Source organism: Ictidomys tridecemlineatus, chromosome X, assembly GCF_052094955.1.
Source record: "Ictidomys tridecemlineatus isolate mIctTri1 chromosome X, mIctTri1.hap1, whole genome shotgun sequence".
NCBI classification, from domain to species: Eukaryota; Metazoa; Chordata; class Mammalia; order Rodentia; family Sciuridae; genus Ictidomys; species Ictidomys tridecemlineatus.
This window is the reverse complement of record NC_135493.1, coordinates 16,813,172-16,834,425: the sequence shown is the minus strand read 5'-3', so window position 1 is coordinate 16,834,425 and position 21,254 is coordinate 16,813,172. Positions and strand designations below refer to the sequence as shown.

General features: G+C 47.1%; 1 protein-coding gene across 5 annotated transcripts in view; it reads left to right on the top strand.

Annotated features, from left to right (window-relative positions):
• Positions 1–6,089: 6,089 nt before the first annotated feature.
• LOC110598132 (embryonic testis differentiation protein homolog B-like) overlaps positions 6,090–21,254 on the top strand; it is a 36,812-nt gene continuing 21,647 nt past the window's right edge. For 2 of the 5 annotated variants that reach the window (XM_078034235.1, XM_078034237.1), the window contains exons 1-2: positions 6,221–6,246; positions 10,225–10,338. The gene's annotated coding sequence lies outside the window, so the exon portion shown is untranslated. Of the gene's footprint in view, positions 6,247–10,224; positions 10,339–21,254 lie in introns of those variants that run through there. The other 3 variants (XM_078034238.1, XM_078034236.1, XM_078034239.1) reach the window with 2 other exon arrangements.

Sequence of the window (21,254 nt, the reverse complement as noted above, 5' to 3'; positions counted from 1 at the left end):
AGAATATTTTGTGGGGTATGTTCCATAGTGCAGTCTTTCTAGTTGTGAATTCTGTTGAAGATCACTTCAAGAAAGAGATAGAGATTCTGAAAAGAAACCAAGCAGAAATCCTCCAAACGAGGGAATCAGTAAACCAAATTAAAAATTCATAGGAAAGTATCACTGACAGACTAAACAACCTGGAAGACAGAACCTCAGGCAATGAAGACCAAATACATAATCTTGAAAACAATGTTGTTTATTAAATTTTTTTTCAAAAAAATCCATTTTTCAGTTGTAGTTGGACAAAATACCTTTATTTTCTTTCTTTATTTTTATGCGGTGCTGAGGTTCGAACCCAGGGCCTCGCATATGCTAGGCGAGTGCTCTACTGCTGACCCATAACCCCAGCCCCCTCATGGAAGGTCTGTATTTCATCTTCAAATCTGAAGCTTAATTTTGCTGGATATACGTTTCTTGGTTGGCATCCATTTTCTTTCAGAGCTTGGTATATGTTATTCCAGGACCTTCGCCCTTTGAGGGTCTGGGTTGAGAACTCAGCTGAGATCCAAATTGCTTTCCCCCATCTGATATTTTTCTCTTGTGGCCCTTAGAATTCTATCCTTCTTCTCTGTGTTAGGCATTTTAATTATCATGTGCCATGGTGTGAGTCTGCTGTGGTCTTGTACCTTTGGGGTCCTATAAGCCTCTTGTATTTGATTTTCCATTTCATTCTTTAAGTTTGGTAATTTTCTGATATTATTTCATTTAAAAGATTGTGCATTCCTTTGGTCAGTGTCTCCGTGCCTTCATCTCTCCCGATAAACCTTACAGTTGGTCTTTTCATGTTATCCCATAATTAGGGGAAGTTCTGTTCATGGTTTCTTACAGTCTTCTCTATGTGGTCAACATTGTTTTCAAGATTATGTATTTTTGGGCTGGGGATGCGGCTCAAGCAGTAGCGCGCTGGCCTGGCATGTGTGCGGCCCAGGTTCCATCCTCAGCACCACATACAAACAAAGATGTTGTGTCCACCAAAAAACTGAAAAATAAATATTAAAAAAATTCCCTCTCTCTCTCTCTCTCTCTCTCTCTCTCTCTCTCTCTCTCTCTCTCTCTCTCTCTCTCTCTCTCTCTCTTACAAAAGAAAGATTATGTATTTTTGTCTTCATTGCCTGAGGTTCTGTCTTCCGGGTTGTCTGGTCTGTTGGTGATACTTTCCAATGAACTTTTAATTCAGTTTACTGATACCTTCATTTTAAGGATTTCTGCTCAGTTTCTTTTCAGAATGTCTATCTCTTTGTTGAACTTCACCTCCTGAAATTTATCTCTGATTTCTCTCCTTGCATTGTCCTTTATGTTTCCACCTGTGTGGTGTAGGAGCCTGGTCTTGGCCCCTCACTTCACCTGCGGACCCCATCCTTCCTGGTCTCTGATTTAGCCCCCCCATGGGTCTGTCCGGCCCTGCCCTTTTGAATTCCCAGTCAGTCACTTCTCTCCCAGGTGGTTCTGGCAGATCAGTTTAATTATGTTCATTCTAAACTCCTTCTCTTGCATTTCTTCTAATGTGTTGTCAATGGATTCCATTACCGGAGCATCTTGGTTCGTTTGGGGCACTTTGTTCCCTCAATTCTCATGTTGTTTCCGTGTCTTCCCATCTAGCAGTGGGGATCTGAGGCTGTACAGTTTCTACCCTGTAGATTTACAGTGTCCCTGAAGGTTTCCAGTACCTCACCTTTAAGGGAGAGACCAATATTAATAGCACCCAGTGCAAACAATAGACAGCCTTACACCCAATAACTCTTGTTAAGACATCCACAGTTTGGCCGCAATAAACACAATTGGTGTGTTCAATACTGTCTACAACATGAACACTTAATTTGCAAAAGGGTTTACAGTTTCAGATGTTGGACAAAGAGAGGTGGTGTAGGAAGTGATGTTCATGGGGAAGGAGGAGAGAAGATAGACATCCAAAATATAGGAAGAGTGAAAGAGGAATTGATAGAGGTTGGCTGTTAGCAGGAGAAAAGAGAGAAAGAGAATCCAAGGAAATAGACAAGTGAGGGAAAATGTATGTAAAATTTAAAGAAATTATGAAATGAAAAAAGTAAAAATAAAAGAATACATAACAAAACTGTAATATACTATGCAGACATTCAAGCCCTCAATAAACTGATGCATGAAAATACTTGGTTTCAAAAATGGTAGAGATGTGAGAGAGAGAGGCAGAGGGAGAGGGAGGGGAAGAGAGAAAGGATCTTGTTGGAAAATAGAGCAATTGTTTCCTTTGGAGCTCAAAAGTTTCTCAGCTTCCCTTCTCAGCCTATAGGTGGGGTTGTCTGGAGTTTGACGGTAGCTCCACCCTAAGGATGGTGAGGACAAAATATATAAAGACAATTGTCGGTCCACGTTGGAAGACTGCACCCCAGGAATCTCCTTTGGTTTCCACTCTTGTGATGTAGCTGCCTGATCTTGGCCCCTTACATCGCCTACAGACCCTATTGTTGCTGGTCTCTGATTTAGTCTTTCAGTCGATCTCTCCCGCGCCCACTGTTTTGAATTCCTGGTCAGGCACTTCTCTCCCAGGTGGTTCTGAGGGCTGGGCACCAGGGCCTTTGCACTGGTGGTGGAGACCTGTTCCCTGTGGGTCAGCAAGACCAGGTGCTGAGATTGGTGGGCCAGCCAAGTAGCTGCAAGCAATGGGCTGGGCTGGGTGCTAGGGAGGGGTTGGGAGACTGGAGATTGGTGAGCTGGAGAGCCCTATTGGGTGCTGGACTGAGGCCAGACCTGGCAGGATCAGGGGATGTGTGGGTGCCAGACTGGGGATGGAATCAGGGTCCAGGCTAGTGTGAGGATCTGGTGAGTGCTGGCCAGAGTGGGTACCAGGAACCCAGTGGGCGGCGGACTAGCTGGCTGTGCGAGCTGAGAGCAAGATGCCCTCACACCCTCTTCTAACCTTCCAACCTGCAGTCGGCAGCCCCATGAGTCCCCGCACGCTTCAGGAGTTGCCGAGCTGGGGAGAGCCCACCTTTCTCTGGGCTCTCTAACCTGTGTTCCCCCAGGCGGACTGCTCCCAGTTTCCGACTTTCCACAGGATTGCTGGGCTCAGCCTGGCCCACACAGACCTAGCTGCAAACTCAGGGATCTGGCTTTCAGTTTCCTTAGGCTCAGCCATGCTGCAGTCCAGAGATGGCTCCGGGATCACGGATGATTGATAAAATCTGGTGGAGAGATTTTTTTTTTTTTTTAAATATCTGATTAGTGATCAAGCAGTCTGTAGTTCGGCTAGGGCAGACTGCTCCTCAAGTCTCAGCATTTTTCACTCTAAGCCTCAGAGAGATGTGGTATTTATTCCTGCTGTTGGGGGACCTGGATGCAGAGTTGGATGCATACGTGCATTTTCCTGGGAAGTGAGTTTGTAGCTTGTAGCAGGTTCTCAAACTTGAGGGCAGGTTCTAATAATGCCTTTTTGTCTTCATGGCTGTGTCTTCTTCTCTTTTTTTTTTTTTTTAAATATTTATTTATTAGTTTTCAGCGGATACAACATCTTTGAATGTGGTGCTGAGGATCGAACCTGGGCCGCGCGCATGCCAGGGGAGCGCGCTACCGCTTGAGCCACATCCCCAGCCCCAAATGCTGTACAACAGATCTCCAGATCTTTTTTTTTTTTTTCCAGTGTTGGAGATTGAACTCACTTTCTCATGTTTTTTCGCCCTCAGCTCCAGGAGGGCCATCGAACCTGAGACCTCAGGCTCCAGGAATAAACTAAACTCCCAGAGGGGGCGATGGCTCTTGGCCCAGGCGCTGCCACTGAGGCCACCTGGCTGTGCATGCGGGACCCTATGCTGCAGGACTTCAACAGGGACTGTGAAGTGTTCCGCCAGCATTTCAGGCAGTTCCAGTACACGCAGGCGGCGGGGCCTCGGGAAGTTTTCAGCAGGCTCTGGGAGCTTTGCTGTGGGTGGCTGAAGCCAAAGATGCCGTCTATGGAGCAAATCCTGGAGCTGCTGGTGTTGGAGCAATTCCTAACTATACTGCCCACTGAGATGGAGACCTGGGTGAGCGCATATGGCCCGGAGAGTAAAGAAAGGCTTTTGGCCCTGATAGAAGACTGGCAGAGACAGCGTCACATACCAGAGATGCAGGTGAGAAAAGAGTTTGGGGTTTCGGCTATTAGTGCAAAGGAGGAGCTTCGGCCGCAGGGCCTGGAACACTCATTTTGTCTGTGTGTCAGTCCACGGCCCCAGTGGTTCTCTAGATCCCTTTTCATTTCCCCTTCTCCTGGAATCAGCCTCTCAGTCCATGATTCCGAACCCTATCAGACCCTGTCTCGCATCCACAGCACATATTCTGTAATGTCTCCTCAATTATCCGCAAGTGAAATTCACAAATGACATCATCTACCCACGTGCATCAACCATGAGCTTCAATAATTTGCTCTATGGCCTGCAGGCCTCATCTGGCCACAGTCTGTTTGTATGTGCCCTGCAAGCCCCTGGTGATTTTTACCGTCTTCGTGAATCGGTTCCCCAAAAGAGGAGCCAGCGGGGTGTCACAGGCCTGTCATCCCATCCGCTTGGGAGGCTGAGGCAAGAAGATGGCGAGCTTGAGGCCAGCCTCCACCACTTAGTGAGAACCTGTCTCCGATAAAACATAAAAGGCCAGAGGTGCAGCTAAGTGCTAAAACCTCCCTGGCTTCCAACCCTAGTACCTACCAATCATATAAGATCTCAACAAGTAAATTTAAGTGAGAAGGAAGACAGAAAAGAAAGGGTAAATGTAGCCCACACTCTAAAATATGTACTATTTTGGCTCTTCAGAGAAAGTTTGTCAACTGTGGGTCAAGTCGAGTCCAGAGAGGATGTAAAGGAGAATGACCATAGTTGGTTCTTAACGAATGTGCATTTCTGCATAAAGTCCATTTCTGCTGGACTTCACTGGAAGACATCATGAAGTTGTCAGATGCCTACCTCTCTGCTTAGAGTCACTGGGATGGGACAGTCAGACGTTGCGTAAGACTCAAGCACTATGCGCTGTTGCTACTTGCCGCATGATCTCCCCAACTGAAAAACTGTCTTAGTAAATCAGAACAAGTAGAGTAACCATCCTTTGTTTTGCACACTGCATTCCTAGGAAATCCAGGTCGTGCTAAAACATGCAAAATTAGTCTCTCAGTATCTGGTCACCACAAGGAGGTACTTTAACTACATGAACGCCTGAGGGGGGAACTGCACAGTTGGTAGGGACCTGGAACAACTCTGGTTGGTGAGCAATGCTCCCATCTCTGGTCCACCGAATCCCTGTAGCTGGCACCAGCCAGCATATGTTGGACACTCCACAGGGGCATTGGAACTGCCCTGGGTTCAGAAGTAACCTATCACAGGATGCCCGTGTTTGGGGAGTGCAGGGCTGAGGGGAGGGCGGTGTGTCCGGGAGAGGGGAGCATGTGCTTCTAGCAGGGTGTTGGGGTGCTGGGTGTCCTGTCGGGCAGGGCTCTGCAGGAGCTGTTGGCTTCAGGGCACAGAGAGTCCTGACCAGGAGGCTTCTAAAGGATCCTGCCTCCCCAGGGTGGAATGCGTTAGTGGTTTCCCTTCCCTCTTGTCTTATTAGTTTTGTTTACCATACAAGATTTCGTCTTCATGTGCTCTAGACTGGCACTTGAAGTGCTGCTGCCCAGCACAAGAGCCACGGGCCACGTGTGGCTTTTGAGCACTTGAAATGTGGCCAGTGCTGGTTGAGACCTGCTGCGGGTGTAAACTGCATAGCCCATGCAGAAGCTGTGGGGGGAAGAGGAGGTAGTACTTGGTAATTGTTTGGATTGATTTCATGCTGCAATCCTGATGGTTTCCATATGTCACGTTAAATACAACATGCTATTAAGATTGGGGACTCCCAAGTTCCTTTTTTACACTGTGTCCTGTGACTACTGGAAAATGTTAAACTACACACGTGGCTCTATTTTGAGTGCTAAGGCAGCAAGGTTTCCTTTGGTGTGAGGGCAAGGTGCATTTTCTCCCAATGGGTCTAGACTCTTGAGCAATGGACTCTGGCATTTCCCCCAGGTTGACGTGCATGACTTGCTCTTTGAAGAACAGGCGCCTTCGGGAACTGTACCCATATCTGCAAACGTGCACCTGGAGACATCTGCGCTCCAGGGAATGGGACCTGTCCAGGCGGCTCCCGAGACAGGGGCCTGGATCCCACAGGCAGGGCCTCAGGAGCTGAACTATGGTGCTGCTGGGGAATGCCAGCCCTTTCTGGATCCTGGTAAGGCGAGGTTTTCTTTCTGCTCTTTTGTGTCTGACCGAGCGCACAAGAGCTCTCAAAGGTTGGGGTTGCTGGGAAACATGGATTCCCCAGTGGAGATGGACCACTTGGATGAAAAGGAGGGGGAGGAAGAGGAGATGTCTCTCTGGGAACAGCAGGGGAAAATGCATTTTGGGTACAGTGGCGTGGGGAACAGGTGAAAGTAACCACCCTTCTCATGAGTAAGCAGTCACTCAGCCCCAGCACCACCTGGGGTACAGGTTTAACAAGGTCTCTGAGCAAAGTGCTGCACACACCGCCCTTTGAGAACCAGGGCCCTGGACACAAATGGGTGCGTGCTAGCAGGAGAAAAGGCCAGGTGGAGAAAGGCAGCGGGACTTGATGCCTGGGTGTTCCTGTTCCTCTTCCCTTTGCCATTTCCTTACATTGCTACCCATGCCCTGTCCCAGCCCTCCCCTCCGCCACTGAAGCTTGGGCCCAAGTGTGGTGGGAGTCCTCTCCCTTTCCCCAGCAGCCCAGCGTCACCATGTTGGCACACCAAGACACTGTGTAGTCCTGAGAGCACCAAAGAGCCCTGCAGATGCAAATAGGTGGAGAACGGTCCATGTTGCAAAACAGAAATGTGGGATGCCCCCATCACTAGCACAGGGCCAGGGCTTAGCAACTGTGTCCCCTTCCACTTCTCCACATTTATTCCCACAATCAACATTCTGAGCACCGTGAAGAGCCAGGCATCTTGCTGGACCCTGTGACTAGACAGTCCACGGGGCAGGAAAGCAGCCCCAGCTGTCCCGGCACCCACTTCTGGTGGACAGTCCAGATACGTTGGATATGTGATGGGAACGTGTGTGTGTTGGAGGGCTTAGGATGCTGGCAGAGCACACAGCAGGCGCCCTTGCCATCATTAGGCTGAGGGAAGACCTCTGGAGGAGGGGGATCTGGGGTAGTACTCTAGGATGGATTGGAGTCAGCCATTGAGTGGTGGGAGTGAGGAGGGGGAGCCTTGGCAGAAGGGCTGCAAGTGCAGAGGCCCCGGGGCAGAGAGAAGACCTGCTGCTACACTCTGAGGGGTGGGCAGGAGTCGGGGTGCTGTGTCACTGAGGATAGATTGAAAAGGGGTGACTCAAAAGATGATGAGCAGTTTTGAAATAGAGGACTCATGGATTGATGGGGTGTCATGTGATTGACACAAAAGGTTAAAAAGTGGCATCCTGGTTGCTGGCCAGTGAACTGGTTAGACGACAGTATTAATCACCGACACAGACAACACTGGGCAGGATCAGGTTTTGTAGGTCTAGATGAGTTGACCTTTGAACATGTGGAACTCGGGGCAGTCCTGGTTTTCCAGGTGGAAATGGCCAGTGTGGAATGGGAGCTAAGAAGGGACACCAGGGTTTGAGACAGAGGGACCAGGGCAAAAAGGGCAGGTCATGTTCGTTGTATAACTACTGCTCAGGTAGTTTCCTTTACAACCCAGAGTGGCTGGCCTCAGGGCTCAAGCCAAGAGCCACCCACCCTGCAGCAGAAGATGGCCCAGGGACTCACCTCTTGCTTGTCAGTAGCACTGGATGTCGACAGCAGCACCCTGGAGCTATGCTGTAAACCATAGTGAGCATCCTTCTTTGGCCATGTGTCCACAGGAGACATTTCTCAAAAAAGGGTCATTTGTTCAGTGGGTGGAGACCTTTTAAGATATAAATAGACATGGTCAAATGTCCTCACAAACAGTTGTGTGCCGGCACCCTCCTGCTGAAGCTTGTGTGAGTGTCAGTTTCCTTCTGTTAACCTACATTGGGTCTCCTCTGACGGTTTGATCTTGGCCTGTAACAGTAGCCACGGCTGTCCTCACCATCTTGGCACACAGGCATGGTGCCAAGATCTGTGAAAATCTGGTGGATGATTGTGAGGTTCATTCAGAATTATTGATGGTAATGTATTCCATGCAACAAGTGTGGCGGCTGGATGCAGTGGCACACCGCTGTAATCCGGTAGACTCAGGAAGCTGAGGCAGGAGGATCACAGGCTCAAAGCCAACCTCAGTAACCTAGTGAGGCCCTAAACAACTTAGTGAGACCCTGTATCTAAAGAATTTTTTTTTTGTTCAAAAGAGGGCTGGGGATATAGTTCAATGGTTAAGCTCCCCTGGGTTCAATCCCTGATACCAATAAATAAATGAATAAATAGTTACATAAATAAATAATACCCCCCCCAAAAAAAAAGAGTGGCAGATGTGGACTCAGGTTAGATGGGGGCGAGGTGCCATGTACTGGGAGCAGAAGGTGGGGAAATGCAAACCACTGAGAGTGACAGGAGTAGGGCTTCCATAGTCCAGGCAATGGAGGCCCCTGGATCCCAGCGCTGCTCAGGACCATCATGACTGGCAGGAAGGGCTGAATTGGTGCTCACTCCGAAAATGCATTGGGTTAACACCCAGGAAGAGGCTCCAGTTTGGGCCAACCTCTCTGAAAGCTGGCACCAAGAGCATGGTGCTGGGGCCGCAGAACTGAGGAGACTGTTCCCTTTGCTCTGTATGTGGTGCTTACGGGAAGCAGCAGTGGGATATGAGAGCCAAGGGGAAAGCCCGGGACACAGGGCTGCCCTTTGGCGCAACTCGTGGCTACTAGATGCTGCTAGAGGGCTGCTCTGGGTCCCTGTCTAGGTCTTTAGCTTCCATTCCAACCAAGGGACTGGTGTGTGGCCTGGTTTCAAAGGGACATTTGATGAACTCTGCAGACTTTGACAGGTTCAGGTCCTTGGGGAATGGTGTGGAAGCAGACCTAGGTGCATTTCCTGCCTGCGCAAACTGTTTGGCTTCTCACCCATTGGGGATATTCTCAGCCCCCATGTTTCTTCCACTGCCTTCCCCGCTTCCTCCCACTCCCCTGTTGCAGTTTCCTCCCAATCCACTTGATGGCAGCTTCCCTTTGACCTCTGCCCTCTGGCGTTATTTGAGCTGGGCCTCCTTGCCCTCTGATCCCATGTGAGCATAACCAAAACTGTGAATCCAAGCAGATTTTTATTTGAAATGCATGCCATTTTTCGGAATCTGGAGTATACAGTCGTCTCTCTAAGAAAAACTCAACTTTAGGCGCGCGCATGCGTGTGAGTATGTGTGCATCCTGTGTCTTGATATGATGTTCTGAAGCTTAGATTTCTCTTGGGGTTAGCCTGGTGCAGCTAGCTACCTTGCCACTGTGGTTCAGTGATGCTCGAATTTCAATACCAGCCTCTGTTTGGATCCCACTTTAACATTTCTACCCTCATTTCATGTTGCAGTAGCAACGTGGCCAGAGATGAGGAAAGAGAGGTAGTCAGCCACAGAGATTGTCAGTGAGGGCAGGGACGGTTGGGCAAGGGAACCAACGTCGAGTGGTAGAGAGGTTACCTGGTTGTTCTAGATGGACACTGTTTGTATTTTCTTGGGGTATTGGAAGAGGAATCCGCTTCTAGGCTTCAGCTGAGACACACATTCAGAGGTGCTCCTGGCTGGTTTCCAATCCAATTCAGTTGTCACTTTCATTCTTACAGAAGTGAGACTAGTAAGCGGTTTTCCAGCTTGTGTTGGCCCCTGCCCCTGCCTCTCTCTGCCCCTTGCAGTCCTAAGAGGACGTCCCTCAGCTTCCGTATGCCAACACACAACAGGAAGATTTACTTTGCATTTTGCCCCTCAGCTGAATACTCTCAGTCCCAAAGTTCCCCTGAAGCTCTTTCAGTTCAGTGACTTTACCCTGGATGGAGCCCTGACCCTTCCACCCATCAGAGGAGAAGGCTTCCAAGTAGGCACATTGGGCTTGTTCCCCTTGCTTGCTTTTGTTTCCCTGGAATTAAAACACACACACCAACACTGTGTGGCAGAGGCTCTGGGCAAAGGAAGCCTGACTGAGGAGGAAGCAGATGTGGAGAGGGCGCCTGTCCCAGGCAGAGGAAAACCTGGGGTGACTCACACTCTCCTTCCTCCCTCATCTTCCCTGTGGCCAGGACATGCCACCCCAGAGTGTCGCTGGAGCTGCCGGCTGGACCGCAGGAGAAAGCCAGGGATGGTGGAGCTGCTGGGCGCCCAGTGCATGGAGCAATCACCTGAGTCCAGGAGAGGTAGGCTAGGGCTCAGCCAGCGCCCCAGCGCCCCAGCGCCCCAGCGCCCGGGAACACCAAAGAGAAACCTGTAGCAGCCTTCCTCCGGGGGAGGGGGTAGGGAGGGTGCCTGTGCCTGGGGGTTCCCACCTTTCCTGGAGGCTGGGAGTAGAGCTGTTCTTTGGCTCCGTGTCCCTGTTTCCCCTGGAACACGGGGACTCCTGCATTTCTTCTCTCGGGTTTGGAGATTGGGACGGGAGGCAAAGGAAGTGCGCCAGAGCAGAGAAACCTGGGGTGCAACGTCCATGTCTCGTTTGTTTAGACGCGAAAGCACTTGGTGCTGGTCCATGCGTGGGCTGTCAGAAGCACGAACCTCTGAGGGCTGGCCCCGCGGTGGAGCTGCTGAGCTCCTCCCGTAAGCCCGCGCACCTCCCGAGGCCCTGTGCGGCGGGGAAGCCCCTGCCCCTGGCAGCCCACAAGCCGAGGAAGCCGCGAGAGAAACCCCATCGCTGCGGCCAGTGTGGACAGTGCTTCGCTTGCAAGAAGCGCCTCTCTGCTCACCTGAAAATCCACACCGGGGAGCTGGGTTACCAGTGCCCCGGCTGCGAGAAAGGCTTCCTGCACCGCTCAGACCTGGACCGGCACGTGCGCATCCACACCGGGGAGAGGCCCTATGAGTGCTCCCTGTGCCACAAGCGCTTCACTCAGGGCGCGCACCTCACCACGCACCAGAGGGGGCACTGTGGCAGAGACACCTCCCAGTGCCACAAGTGCGGCAAAAGGTTTGCCAGCAGGGCCAACCTGATGGGACACCTGAAAACTCACACGCAGGAGAAACGTCACGAGTGCCACAGCTGTGGGAAGCGCTTCAACCGGCGGACAGCTCTTACTCTGCACCAGAGGACTCACACCCAGGAGAGGCCGTTCTCCTGCCAACACTGTGAGAAAAGCTACAGGCAGCGATCCAGCCTCATGATCCACCTGAGAATCCACACCGGGGAGAAGCCCTACACCTGCAGCCACTGCTCCAAGAGCTTCATAAAGAAAGCAGGCCTCATCGCGCACCAGGCCGCGCACTTCAGAGAAGAGTTCCCTGGGAACCCGGTGCGGGAAATGGGTCCCGAGCCATGTGACAGTTGTGACCCCTAAGGGGCTGTGCCTGAGGTCGGTCGGCTGTGGCGGGACAATGCTTTGGTCTGACCTCCTTTCCCAGAACAGCTTTGCGTTCAGCTCCAGTGTGAAGGCACCTTCCCAGGCGTGCGCATTCCAGAGTGTTCTCCTGCTCTTGCCATTTGCTGCCTGGCGAGGTGCACGACATCGTGTTTAATCGCTGGGTTCTTGACCCAAGTCGCCACAATTTTGCACAAGTAAGAGGCCTGGAAAGGCTGGCATTCCTGTGGGACCTGGGGCCCCTACCCTCAAGGCGGATGTGACCCATCCTTCTGCAGGTATGCAGTATTTTCAAGCGTGAAGGTCTGACCCGTGGAGGAAGTGCACAGGCTCGCCCTCTTTCGGTTTGCACCTTGCAGTTCAAGTCTGAACCTCCTGGAGATGCTGTTCTCAAACATGTGGGCAGGGGGCTGGGGTCCTGGCTCAGTGGTAGAGCGCTTGCCTAGCTAGCACATGTGAGGCACTGGGTTCCATTCTCAGCACCACATTAAAATTAACAAATAGAGATATTGTGTCCATCTACAACTAAAAATATAACATATATTGAAAACATGGGGGCAAGCACTCTTCTGCACCCCTGCAAGAGACCAGGCCAGGAGCACTGCTTTTGTGCAGCCCTGGCGCTGTTTCTGTGTCCTTTGGGGCTTTCGCATGGTCCACTCCTTTCCCCCCTTTTTAAAAAGGAATTTTAATTTGTTATATATGAGAGCAAGCAGAATGCAGTACAATTCATATTACACGCATAGAGCAATTTTTCATGTCTCTGGTTGTACACAAAGTCAAGTCACACCATTCGTGTCTTCATACACGTACCTAGGGTGATGATGTCCATCTCATTTCGTTCCCCCATGCCCCCTCCCTCCTCCTCCCTCCCTTTCCCCTATCTACAGCTCATCCAGTCCTTCCATGCGCCCCATCTGCATTATGAATCAACCTCCTTAAATCAGAGAACACGTTCAGCATTTGGGTTTTGGGGATTGGATAATTTCCCCTAGCATCATATTCTCCAACTCCATCCATTTACCTGCAAATGTCCTGGTTTTATTCCCTTTTAATGCTGAATAACACCCTATTGTGTATATAGACCACTTTTTTTAAGTGTTTTTTTTTTTTTTACTTGTAGTTGGACACAATGCCTTTATTTATTTATTTATTTGTTTGTTTATTGATTTATTTATTTTTATGTGGTGCTGAGGACCCAACCCAGGGCCTTGCACGTGCTAGGCCAGCACTCTACTACTGAGCCACAACCCCAGCTTCTATACCGCATTTTCTTTATCCATTCATCTACGGAAGGGCATCTAGGTTGGTTCCACAGTTTAGCTATTGTGAACTGTGCTGCAATAAACATTGATGTGGCTGTGACCCTGTACTATGCTGCTTTTAATTACTTTGGGTATAGACCGAGGAGTGGGATAGCTGGGTCCAATGGTGTTTCCATTCCCAGTTTTCCAAGGAGTCTCCATACTGCTTTCCATATTGGTTGCACCAATTTGCAGTCCCACCACCAATGTATGAGTGTGCCTTGTCCCCTGCATCCTCGCAAACACTTATTGTTGTTTCTATGCCTAATAGCTGCCATTCTGACTGGAGTGAGGTGAAATCTTAGAGTGGTTTTGATTTGCATTTCTCTAATTGCTAGGGATGTTGAACATTTTTTCATGTATCTGTTGACTCATTGTATGTCTTCTGAGAAGTGTCTGTTCAGTTCTGTGGCCCATTCGTTGATAGAGATTAGTGCTCTATCGGATGTACATGTAGGACAAAAAAAAAATTGTTCCCAAACTGTAGGCTCTCTCTTCACCTCACTGATTGTTTCTTTTTCTGAGAAGAAGCCGTTTAGTTTGAATCCATCCCATTTATTGATTCTTGATTTTAATTCTTGCTCTATAAGGAATTTGGGGCCTAATCCGACATGATGGAAACTTGGCCTGCTTTTTCTTCTAACAGACTCAGCGTCTCTGGTTGAATTCCTAGGTCCTTGATCCACTTTGAGTTGAAATTTCTGCCTGGTGAGGGATAGCAGTTTAATTTCATTTCGTTGCATAGGGATTTCCAGTTTTCCCAACACTGTTTGTTGAAGAGGCTGCCTTTTCTCCAATGTACGTTTTGGGTGCCTTTGTCTACTCTAAGGTAACTGTAATTGTGTGGGTTAGTCTCTGTGTCCTCTATTCTGTACCATTGGTCTACCAGTCTATTTTCTTGCCAATACCATGCTATTTTTATTACTATTGCACTGTAGTAGATAGTTCAAGATCTCGTAATGTGATGCCACCTGCTTTACTCTTCTTGCTCAGGATAGCTTTAGCTATTCTGGGTCTCTTTTTTTTCCAGATGAATTTTTGACTGCTTTTCCTGTTTCTATGAGGAGTGTCATTTGGATTTTGATTGGAATTACATTAAATGTGTATAGTGCTTTTGGTATTATGGTCATTTTCACAAATTTAATTCTGCCTATCCAACAGCAAGGTAGATCTTTCCATCTTCTATGGTCTTCTTTGATTATTGTTGTTGTTTTGTTTTTTGGTGGTGCTATGGTTTGAACCCAGGGCTTTGTGCATGCAAGGCAGGTGCTCTAGCAACTGAGCTATATCCCCAGTCTAAGGTGTTCTTTAATATATTTCTTCAGCATTCTGTAGTTTTTGTTGTAGACATCTTTTACCTCTTTTGTTGATTCCCAAGGTTTTTTTTTTTTTGAGGCTATTGTAAATATGGTAGTTTTCCTCATTTCCTTAGAGGATTTACAACTGATATACAGAAATACCTTTGATTTATGGATGTTGGTTTTATATCCTGCTACTTTGCTGAAGACATGTACTAGTTCTAGAAGTTTTCGGGTGGAATCTTTTGGGTCTTCTAGGTATAGAATCATATCATTGGCAAATGGTGCTAGTTTGAGTTCTTCTTTTCCTATATGTATCCCTTTAATTTCTTTCGTCTGTCTAATTGCTCTGGCCGGTGATTCAACAACTATGTTAAGTAGAAGTGGTGAAAGAGGGCATCCCTGTCCTGTTCCAGATTTTAGAGGGAATGCTTTCAGTTTTTCTCCATTTAGGATGATGAGGCCTGGGGCTTAGCATAGATAGCTTTTACAATATGGAGATATGTTTGTTATCCCTGGTGTTTCTAGTGTTTTGAACATGAGGGGGTGCTGTATTTTATCAAATGCTTTTTCTGCATCTATTGAGATGACCATATGATTCTTATTTTTAAGTGTGTTGATGTAATGAATTACATTTATTGATTTCCGAATGTTGGACCAACCTTACCTCCCTGGGATGAACCCCACCTGATCGTGGTGCATGATCTTGTAGATATGTTTTTGTATTTGATTTGCCAGAAGTTTATTGAGAATTTTTGCATCCCTGTTCATTAGAGGTATTCGTCTGGTGTTTTCTTTCTTCATTGTGTCTTTGTCTGGTTTTGGAATCAGGGTGACATTGTCTTCATAGAATGAGTTTGGAAGTGCTCCCGTGTTATCTATTTCGTGAAATAATTTGAAGAGTACTGGTATTAGTTCTTCTTTAAAGGTCTCGTATAACTCAGCTGTGTATCCATCTGGTCCTGGGCTTTTCTTGCTTGGTAGGCTTCTGATGGCATCTTCTATCTCATCGCTTGAAATTGATCTGTTTAAATTGTGTAGATCAACCTGATCCAATTTGGGCAAATCATATGCCTCTAGAAACTGGTTGATGGCATGGTCCACTTTTGACATGTGGACCATTTCAAAGAGATGAGGCCAACTCTTGGGGACAGCACTCAGTGAAGCACAGCAGAGGGTCCCCACCACACAAAGCCCACACAAATACTATGGTGAGAATACAGAACCTGTTAACCTGCAGGCTCTGCCCTGCAGAAGCTTGCAATGAGTGTCAGCTTCCTTGATTTTGCCTGTTGTTTGAAACGATGAAAGCAAGTAGGGCCTCCGGTTTGACTTGGAGTCTAGCTTTGCTTACCTTCCATGACTTTGAGATAATGTTCTTGCTTGTGCTTTTACAACTACTTATAGTGAAGTTTTCATGTCACTTCCTCTTTGCTCCAAGAGGTGAACAATGTTGATGTATTCCTGTCCATTTGGGTTGTATTGCATTTTGATTAATAAATGACATCCCTTCTATTTCTGCTTTGGAATAATCATTTAGATATTCGTGAATTCTTTCACATGCACCACAGGAAATAAGGGTTGGGTTTGTAGGGCACACTCCTGGAGAGTAGTCTGGGGACTCTGATTTCGAGTCTTTGGCAGCATCCCTGGCACTCGGGCCGGGACAGCAATGTGGAGTGGCATTCAGATGGCCTGCAGCTTTGTTCCCTGTGTTCCTTTGGACAAGTTCTTTTGGAACAATTTTCAGGAAGCTAAAGCACAGTTTATAACAGGTGCCTAGTTTTTGAGGCCGGCAGTCAATACAGAAGGCTATATTGAGGATGTAGGGGAGCCCTGGCCTCTGAGAAGGCTCACCTTCAGGGATTCATCGCTGTCTTTTTCCGAAGAAGACACAGATCCCGCAGCAGCTCTCCTAAGGCTATGCAGCCATGGCATAGCTCTTGGTCCTCCTGTCAGCAGAGAGTCCCTGAAGGGGACCCTGGGTGGGTTTTGTGGCTGTGAACCTCGTGAATCAGCAGGGGTTGTTTCACAGTGTGCCAAGGAGGTTAATCCAGGACAATAGGAACACACATGGGAGTGGGTGCCCAAGAGTCTCACCACTAGGTGGCAGAGGAGAGTCGTTGCTCTTTGCCTCCTACACCTGAGGTCCCCAGGCCTTCTGAAAGGACAGTCTCTTGCACCTCCAGGAAACTGTGTGGGCCTTGGTCCTCAACCCTCTCTCTGTTCTAGCCTCTGACATGGGCAGAATCTTCTCAAAACTTACTAGAGCTCACTCTTAAGGCCAGGCCCAGCCCTGGGTCTTGTGCAGTGCAGACAGCAGGTGTGCATTGGATGGACAGGGTGAGCTCATCCTGAGCCTCTCTTGTGCATTCATGCTGAACTTGGCCAGCCCCCATGTCTTGGGTGTTAGCAACCGAGTTTGGGGAGCTGGGGGCTTTCTTATTCCCAACTGGTTGTTTCCAGCTGATGTAGTCAGTCGCAACTTCTCAGGCATCTAACCCGTTTGTGAAGGGTGCTGACATTTCGAATATGACACACACATACATACGATAGTTTGTAAATACCTTCCATCATGTCTCTAATGCTACACATGGGAAGTGGAATGGATGCGATCCTGAAGGCAACTTCAAACCCTAAAATGTGAGACCCTTTTAGAAGAGCAGAAGTTAACTGACAGTGGCCTCCTGAGTCTAATCAGCCTTGGGCTTTGTAGACTGTTCTTCCTCCATTGCTTCCCACCAAAGTTCCCTGACTAAGAAGCAGGGAGTGTGGAGGGCAGACAGTGGGTGCAGAAGGTCCCCTCCTTGTGTGTGGGTGCAGGGGAGCTCCTCCATGTTATATCCCCTGAGACTCTTCTGACTACCTGGGCCTTCCAAGATGTTCCTCTCAGGATGACGCTGCAGGTGCTAGAGACCCTCGGTGTGTGAAGGTTGAAGGATGCATTTGAAACCCCTGTGGTTCTTACTGCAGAATGTCCGCTCTCATGCTGAGTGATGTGCTTATCTGAGGGAAGTCACCTATAATCGGTTGCAGGGGCTGACCTTGGACCCTCATGGAGGAATGCTCATCTTGCTCATTGTGCAGCAGGGAAGTCCTAACAAAGAAAGCTATGATTTGCTACAAAGCGCTGTCAGAACACTGGCAAGCTCCATTTCCTTGCTCCTTTGACAAGAAGTTATTCTCCACGGGTACAAGGTCACCCTGCGTGGCAGTTTCTGAACTCTTGGTGTCTGGACTCCTGTAAGATGATAGGTTATGTGTCTCCTCTTGCCTAGTGTGACTGTTCCGTGTAAACTGACCCATACCCACTATGAAAGCTCTTTCTGCTGTGCAATAAAGCAGATGCAGTTCTCTGAAACTGTCTCCAGAGGAGTGTGTCTGCACCGTCAAGCTCCCCACAGTCGATGCTGAAGGGTAGGCCCCTCAGCAATAATCTATCACAGCAGAAGCCATGCTGTGTGAATTCCAAGGAGAGGTCCTAGCAGTTCACGGGGCTGCCGCTTTGTTCACTTTGCTAGTCAAGAGGCAGTTTCTGTGGCTCCCTTAGAGTCTGCTTCTCCGTTATGCTGATGCCCCCTCTGTGTACCTGTGTTTGTGTGTACTTCAGAGGTAGAGCTGTGCTCTTTCCTCCCTCATTGATTCAAGGATCCCTTTTTGACTTGGGAAATTAAACCCCACCTGGTTTAAAAACCTCACCTATTTGTTTCTCAAGGGACACAACCCGCTTTTACAAATCATTTTCTGAATCCTCTGCATCCCAGAGAATCCACCTTCTCCAAGATGAGATTCTAACAAATTTTACCTATGTGAATTGTGGACCAAACACCACAGGTCCCTGGAACAGGGAGACTGCTGTATTTTGTTGTGTTACTATATTGTTTTACACTGAGAATATTTCCAGGGATTCTCTTTATTGTGATGGAGATTTACGTGCTCATTGAAAATTACCAACGTGTATGGAGGACATGGAGTGGGTGGCACAAACTCTCCTTCTCTACTTCTGGACTCTAGAGGTGGCCAGGCTAGGTCTTATGTCTCCTTCCAGAGATTTTTCCCCCCATTTGAAAATGGGGACCTGGTAGACACACTCTACTGTGAACTTGTTTTTCTCACTTCATGTATGCATGTGCTTCTTTGGACATCAGCACACAGAACCCGATGAAGTTTTCAATAAATGCAGGGTAGTCCGTTGACTACACCCACCCCACAGTTCATTCAGAGGGTGGGCCCCTGTTGGTAGAGGGTTATGCTGATCCTTTTTAGAACTCACTGGCAAGTGAGGCAGGCCAGACACTGTAGCAGGAGGATGGCAGTGATCTGAGCATACAAGTGCCACCTTGCGCTGCTGTGAATGCACTTCAAAAGGGACAGCTGAACACAGTCTGCTTGTGTTTAGCTGAGGAAAGTAAACCACACCAGACCCAGGATGAATAGTTTTCCCAAGTTTGGAGTGTTGAAAATGGAAACTCAGATACACATCAAACTTGATTAATGAGATTTTGAACATTTTTTGTTTATACTTGTGTAAAAAACCCATGAAAGGCCCCTCCTGATGTCCTGATGTTTAACCCGACTTATTTTCTGTTTTACCATATTAGCTTACACTCCCATATATGCGCTGGACACACATTATGTGATATAAAACATTTAATGCAAATGGAAAACAAATGAAATGTCTAGCCCACGAGGCAAAAATCCCACGCCCCTCCCCCAGTTATGCTGTATCCAGCGTGTTACTGTGTACCCACCCTAATACTTTAATATTTCAAAACTGCCAGTTTTTACAGACATTGGGTCATGATATGTCCTCTGACCTGCAACGTTGCTTGCTGCTGTCTTGTGATAACCTATGTGTCTATCTTTGCCCCCTGGCACAACTAAGCCTGCTAAGAGCCATAGCCAAGTAGTAGGATGCATGGCATTTTTTGTTGAAAAGTGAAGCCAGCAAGCCATTGAGATGATATGATTATGTTAAGATCTGCATTCTTATGGATATTAGACCCCTGCTGTCCACCTAGGCCTGCTAAGGGACTCCTGGAGAGTTCCCATTGGTTGTTGAAGTGCGGTAGGAGGGAATTCCGGAGGAGGGACTTCCTGTTGGGGTTTGGGAGAATGCTGCCTGTGTCAATTGGCAGTTTTTTCCCCGGGAGTGTAGGAGGCATTGGCCGCAGTTTCAAAAATAAAGTTTGTTCCTGCTTGAGTGGCTCGTGATTTTGTGCCCAGCCAGACTGCGGCATAACCCCAGCACATGGCTCCAGCGGCTTCTGTGTAATCCATTGTGGATTCCCCACTATTTATCCAGACACATCCTGCTGCTAGACATTCCAGTCATTCATGCTTTATAGTTGATGGTCCAGTGTTGCCTACAGGTTGGCATTCTTGGAGGGTGACAAAGAGATCTGAATGTGAAATGTCACCTCAGGCTGCCTAGAATTTGTTTTGTTCCTCTTGACATATTGCTTTTCTTTCTTGTGTAGACAGTCCCCATCCAGAATTATTTTATTAATATATATTCTCAGGTGTAGTACATATCAAAAACATTTCTATGACTTATGAATTTCTGTACCATTGGTCTACATGTCTTATTTGGTGCCAATCCCATGCCTTTCTCATTACTATGGCTCTTGGTATAGTTTAATATCTTGTATTGTGATGAACCCTGCTTCAGTCCTCTTGCTATGGATTGTTTTGACTATTCTGTGTGTCTTATTTTTCCAAATGAATTTTATGATTGCTTTTTTTTCTAATTCAATGAAGAATGTCATTGGGATTTTAAAAGAATTGCATTATATTTGTAAAACACTTTTGGTAGTATGTCCATTTTAAGAATATTATTTTTACCTATCCAAATATGTAGGAGACCTTTCAATCTTCTAAGGTCTTTTTCAATTTCTTTCTTTAGTGTTCTGTAGATTTTAGTGTCAAGTTCTTTCACCTCTTTTATTAGATCAATTCCCAAGAATTTTATTTTTTTAAGTATTTATTTTTTGGTTATACACAATACCTTTATTTTTTTTTTTTATTTATTTTTATGTGGTGGGCTGATTGAACCCAGGGCCACACTCATGCCAGGTAAGTGCTCTACCACTGAGCCACAACCCCAGCCCCTCAAGAATTTTATTTTTTTTAATTTATTTTTTAAATTTTTTAAATGGTGCTGATGATCCAACCCAGTGTCTCACATGTGTCATACTCTACCACTGAGCCACAACCTCAGCCCATATTTTTTGAGGCTATTGATAATTTCTATCTCAGCTGATTCATCATTTTTGGTGTATAGGAGTGCTATTGAGGGGCTGGGGATGTCGCTCAAGTGGTAGTGCGCTGACCTGGCATGCCTGAGGCCTGGAGTTCGATCCTTAGCACCACATACAAACAAAGATGTTGTGTCCACTGAAAACTAAAATAAATAATTCTCTCTCTCTCTCTCTCTCTCTCTCTCTCTCTCTCTCTCTCTCTCTAAAAATAAATATATAAAAATAAAAGGCACTTATTTAAAAATAGGAATGCTACTTATGGGTCTTAATTTATATCCTACTAGTTTGCTGAATTCTTTTATGAGTTCTAAAAGTTTTTTAGTAGAATTTTTTGGGTTTTCTAAATATAGGATCATGTCATCAGCAAATAAGGATAATTTGAGCTCTTCTTTTCCTATTCATATTCATTTAATTTATTTCTTTTGCCTAATTTCTCTGGCTAGTGTTTCAAGGACTGTGTGAAATAGAAACAGTGAAAGAGGGCAACCCCTTCTTGTTCCAGTTTTTAGAGGGAATGCTTTCAGTTTTTATTTATTTAGAATGATGTTGGCATTGGGTTTAATGAATATAGCTTTTACAATGTTGAGGTATCTTCCTACTATCCCTAGTTTTCCAAATATTTTGAATATGAAGGGGTGCTGTATTTTGTCAAATGCTTGTTTGCATCTATTGAGATGATGATGTGATTTTTTTGTCTTTAATTCTATTGATGTGGTGAATTACATTTATTGATTTCTGTAGGTTGAACCAAACTTGCATCATTGGTATGAACCCCACTTGATCATGGTATACTACCTTTTAAAAATAAAAATTTTTAGTTGCAGATGGAAAGAATACCTTTATTTTTATGTGGTGTTGAGGATAGAACCTAGTGCTGCACTCATGCTAGGCGAGTACTGTACCAC